Genomic DNA, 6081 nt, shown 5'->3' on the forward strand with positions numbered 1-6081 from the left:
AGGGCTCTCGGCTACTATGACCATTCCCTGATCATTAAAAAAAAAAAAAAAATTGAGAATAGAGATGCCAGGATCATAACAAAAACATCTAGGAAATTAGAAAAAAGAAATTATGCCTATCAATTATACATTAACAGTCAATAATAATTAAAAAAAATAATAATAATTGTCAAAATTAAATGACAACAAAAACCATGAATAATACATTGTCGCAGGTGATGACAACAACTAAAGCATAAGAATCATAGCACAGATAATGACAACAATAAAAGTATTGAAACAAAGCAAAGAATAGTAATGCTGAAAATTTTATACACATATATATACACACACACACACACATATATATATAGTGAGTATCGATAGGATGAAACTTGAATACCAACAACTAGACGAAACGGGAACTACAAGTGACGAAACGTTCAAAGAGAGGAATAATAATATTAGGAGGAGTCGACGCAAAATCTCGCCAACAAGAGACCGGAAAATGAAGATTGTGGAAAGTAGCATTACGCACAGAATCATAATGACTGCAATAAAAAAGAAAATGAGAAGCAGTTTCCAAATTGTTACAATGGCTACACAATGGACTATCCGCCCTATTAATGCGATGTAAATACTCAAAAAGAGGAGCCCTGTTACAGAGGAGCTTGTAAAACATATTTTCAAATTTACCGGACGAAAAAAAGGATGAATACAATTTGCAACAATCATAAAATGGACGGAAATCAGGAAGTGTATTTTTAAGTGATTGAGTGAAATATTTTTTATATCGGGATTTAAAAATTGAGATCAGATCTTCTGGGTAGAGGCTGGAAGGGGTTACACGCTGAGAAGAAGCCGCAGTGCGAACATGACTATCAATAATCTCATTAAAAGTAATGCCAGAGTGACCAGGGACCCAGATAATAGAAATGTGATTAGAAAGAGAGCTTGTGAAAACAAGCTGGTAATAAAGAAGAAAAATGACTGTAGGAGAATGGAATGAGAACGCTCGTGCTGCAGAAATAACAGATTTGGAGTCTGAGATTATGACAATGGGTTGCCGAGAACCAGGAATAAAAAATCGGAGGCCAAGAATGATTGCAAGAGCTTCCCCGGTAAACACAGAAGAGCTAGAATTGATAAACCATGTCTTGACGACGTTAGTTAAGGGACAGAAAGCACCGCAGACAACTTGGTTTTTCTTAGAGGCATCCGTGGCGATGATGATGGAAGATGGGTCCAAGGAGTCTAAATAGTGCTGGAACGAAAGTTGCAAAGAACCATGGGGGAAACTTTTCTGAAAATCCAAGTCATCAGTGATGAAAGAAACGTTTTGAAGATGCCAAGGGTAAAAATCAAAAATAGGTTGAAGAGTGCTTGTAAGATTGAAATCAATAGTATCGGAAAAATTTTCCATTTTCGTCCTCAGAGGGGGGGCTAAACGTCTGAAACCTGAGTCCCACAGATTAGAAGGGCCCTGGGAGGGTGACGCCGTTGACCGAATGCAAGCAGAGCCACATCGAGATGAAAGGAGTTCAGTAAGAGTCGGTAATGCCAAAATCATTCTCATTTTGTCAATTCTAGTAGATATAGGTAAACCTAAAATCGAACGCAAAGCAGAGTGATAAATAATATTAATTTTAGAAAGAGATGAGCGAGAGGAATTGAACCAAGCATGTGCACCATAGCATAGAAGACCAGACACCATATTTAAGATAATGGGTTTCGTATACCTGCAAGGAACATTTCGAGAACGGAATGCGATGGACCGACAAATATTTAAAATAAAAGTGCCTTTAGTTTTAATTGTACTGAGTTGTTTTGCCCAAGTCAGAGATCTATCAAAAAAGACCCCCAGAATTTTTATGAAGGGATCAAAAGGAACAGACACTCCACCAATTGTAAATGTAGGAACATGAAAAGAACGTTTCCTAGTAAAAATTGAAAATTTTGACTTGGGAAGGGAGATAGTGAGACCACTGTCTTCAGCCCATTGCATGGTGTTAGATACAGCGAGAGTAAGAGAAGATTCAGCGGAGGATCCATCCGAACTACTTGCGGCCAGGAAAATATCGTCCGCATACAAGAAGAGATGAATGTTAGGAGGCAAGTATGAAGGTAAATCAATCGTAAATAAAGCGAACAGAAGAGGCGATAAAGAAGAGCCTTGAAGGAGACCAGTAGTAGGAGAAAACGTACTGGACTTCCTGCCTCTCCAGTGAATAAAATGGAGACGGTTGATGAGGTATTCATAAAGCCACGATAGGAATTTCTTATCGAACCCCATTCGTGCTAATTTGTTAATTAGAAGATCATGACGAACCGAATCATACGCTGCTTTCAAGTCTAAGGCAATGAGATACAAGACATGAGAGTTCTTGAAAGCATCCCAGATAGTGGACACAATGTCTCGTAAACATGATTCTGAACCAGTTTTGGGGCGAAATCCATAAAAGCAGGAAGAGAACAAATTAAATTTGAATGAAATCCAATTTAATCTAAAAAGAATGAGGCGTTCGAAAATTTTGTTCACAGTGTTAATCAGAGTGAGAGGTCTAAAAGCAGAGGGTTCCGATGGTGAACGGCCAGGTTTTGGAATAAAGACAATTCTGCCTTCCTTAAATGAAGGAGGGATATAATTTGATGACCATAAATCATTGAACGCATGTAGAAATTCCAGACCTTTTTTTGGAAGACTTTTATAGACTCGTAGTGGGATACTGTCTGGACCCGGAGTACTCGATCTACCAGTCCGAAGAGCTCGCAGTAATTCTATATTTGTAAACGCCATATCCATATGTTCACCGAATGAATGAGGGGGCCCCACAAAGACATGAGGGGGAACCCTACGACCGCACGGGAAATGATGATCTCGGAAGAGGTCAATTTGATCAAGAGCGTCGGCATAAGAGTTTTGGGCAATGACAAAAAAAAGATGAGAGTTATCAAAAGATTTATTTGCGACGTATCTATGACGTCTTAGTGTTGAATAAATCTTGGAAGGCGGAGAGAAAGGAAGTATCTCATCTGAAAGAAGTTTGACTCTCAGAGTGCGAAGGTGGCACCGAAATTTAGCAGACAACCGTTTGTATGAGACCCAGTTGTCTTGCGAAGGAGAAAACCTAAAATGACGAAAGGCCAGTTTTTTCTCCTTAAGGAGAAGACGCCCTTCTTTATCAAGAGAAATACGAGGGTAACGAGGGCGCCTGGTGATAAAGGAATTATTTTGAACCATTTCAGAAATGGAAGCATAGAGAGTATCAAACGGTGCGTTAGCGGAAACCCTACTTAAATCTTTAAGTAAGGATGCCCAACGAATTTTGTATGAGTAGTAGATATTGGAACTTGACAATGAGGAGAATGAGATCATAGCAGGAAGATGATCACTACCAAATAATGATGACAACGGTGACCAGGATAGTGAACGATGAACCTCAGGCGATGAAAAACACAAATCCAGATAGGATTGCGTGGTAGCACCATAATAGGTAGGGCAAGTAGGAGGAGTAAGGCAAACATTATTGGATAAATACCAGTTATAAAGAGCTCGGCCAGCAGTTGAATCAAAATGCGAATTCCACGCAGAGAAATGGGCATTAAAATCACCAAGAAGAACAAAGTCCCCGGAAATAAAATTGAAAATTTCATTAATAGCTGTGAAAGAGAAAGGAGATGAGGGCCGGTAAGCATTGATGAGGTATAACGGACGATCTGTAAAAAATATTTTGACAATAAGGAGTTCAAACGATGAATCCACTCTTTTCCAAATAAATTGGGAGGGGTAGATTGAACGAACTGCAAGTACAAGACCACCCCCGAAATCGTCAAGTCTATCAGCACGATAGATATGATAACCCGGAAGGAAGAAATTTTTTGATGGCTTCAAAAAAGATTCCTGAAAGCATAAAGCATCATAATCTAACATATAATTATGTATCGCTAAATATTTAGATGAAATACCCCTAACATTCCATGAGATAATCTTGATATTACTGTCAACATTATTCATTATATAGCAAATAGTAAAAAAAAAAAAGGTAAGGAAAAAAAACATAAAAATAACCGACTTTAGGGGAGGGAAAAAAAACAACAAAACAAGTTTGAGCACAATAACAATGAAATCTTTTCACTGAATGCAGAAAGAAAAACAAGGGGGCAAAAAAAAAACTACGCACATAACAAAGGCAAAAAAGACAAAAAACATCGCTATCTACTTGATAACGATCGGGTGCGGGGGCACTCAAGTTCAGGATTGGGGCTCAGACCCCTTTTTTTGTCTTTTAATTGTTCGGCGTTGCTTCGCTCTTTCCGCGGGCGAAATGGAGAAATCATTACACTCGAATTCACTAGAGACATCGGAGATTAGACCTTTCTCAGATGATAGTGTGTCATTAACGTTTATACCAGAAGGACCGGAGGCCTCCATGTCCACAAGTGCACCGTCTGAAGCTGGCATGCACGTATTTCGGAGTGATGACTGAATTGAGCTCACGATCACCGGTATCAAGGATTTAATTGAGTTGTGGAGAGATTCTTGGAGACTGGCATTTAGCTCCTTGAGAACGATTTCTCTAAGAGCGTTTACCTCTGCATGAACAAGGGATCTGATCTCCTGTTTCAAAGAGTTAATGTCCGACGAAGTTGAAATATTGGCTCGACCAGCATACGACGTATCATTGGATTTGCACCTGGCTCGCGCAATGTTTATGGGGACATAATTTTCAGCTTTGTATTTGAGGACTTTCGCTTCAAAAACAAATGTCGGGCAATTACGGTCAGTGGCAAAGTGAGAAGCTTTGCAGTTTATACAAGAAACAGAGTTTTGACATTGGTCATAGTCATGGTTATCGCCACCACACTTTTTGCAAATTTGATTAGTAGCTCTGCAAAACTTTTTTCTGTGCGAATAGTTAAAACACTTTTGGCATTGTTTTGGTTGATCTATGAAACGGCGTGGATGGAAAATTAGGAACCACAATTTAACCTCACTTGGTATATTTTTACCAAGAATCGTGACTAATACCGTCTGCAAGGGATTATTGTCTTTGATGAAACGACGGACACTGATAACCTGGAGGTTTTCACTTTGGAGCTCATCTGCGATTTCGCAAACAGGAATATCAGTAGGGACATTATTGAGAACAAATCTAGATGAGATGGATTCTGTAAGAAGGAAAGGTTTGACAGGAATATCAAATATATTGACTATCTTCAAGATCTCCTTAGCTATTTGTGGATCACCTGTGGTAATCAGAAGCTCACCGGCACGGGTGAAGCGAATTTCATGAATATTTTTGGGGTTTGAAATTTGGCCACAAATGTATTTCTTCAAATCAATGGGTCTTGTTTTCGGAATAGCTTGCGGACCGGAAAGTTTGAGAGTAAAAAGACACGCTAGATCGGAATGATCGATGATATCCATGTCGCAAATCGAGGACGACCAAACATTAAAAGGGTTAGGCACCTTACCTGTGCTAGACGAAGCGAAGGTCTCTGACTTGGCAGAATTCATGGTTGTTTGGAACACTTTAATACTATTATCCAGAAAATCTATGAAATTATCCTTGTTCTTGCGAAGGGCATTGTAACCACGTGGGGGAACAGAGCCCTTACCTTGAGTCCGAACTTTATAAGATTTCACTTTAAATCGAAAAAATAATTTACGAAATATCAAAATAAATAATCACCGAACCACTAGAAAAGTATAGAATAATTCAAACACGTTGAAAGGAAAAAACGAGAAAAAAACAAGTTTTTTTTTCCGAAAAACGCGAATTAACACTAAGGAACTACTAGCAGTACCGCGCTGTTACAGGTGAGAGCACTTTGAAATAAACGAGACGGCCCGAACCACACGAAAAATATTATATACTAAATTTCTAAAATAACATTTCATTTTAACGACAAGAGAATAAAATCAAATAAATAAATAAAAACTTCTGAAATGAAATATCGCAAATAAATCATTTTTTAATATATTAGCGAAAAATAATAATAGAGTTGGAAATTATCATTATTTTGTTCCTCATCGATCTCGAAGGGAACGAAGGCGCAAGAGAATTGTCTTTCCTCATCCGAGTGATTCGGTGATACTCG

Source organism: Pholcus phalangioides, unplaced genomic scaffold (genome assembly GCF_987345545.1).
Source record: "Pholcus phalangioides strain wild (caught in Gottingen) unplaced genomic scaffold, Ppha-v1.0 ptg000013l_1, whole genome shotgun sequence".
Lineage (NCBI taxonomy): Eukaryota > Metazoa > Arthropoda > Arachnida > Araneae > Pholcidae > Pholcus > Pholcus phalangioides.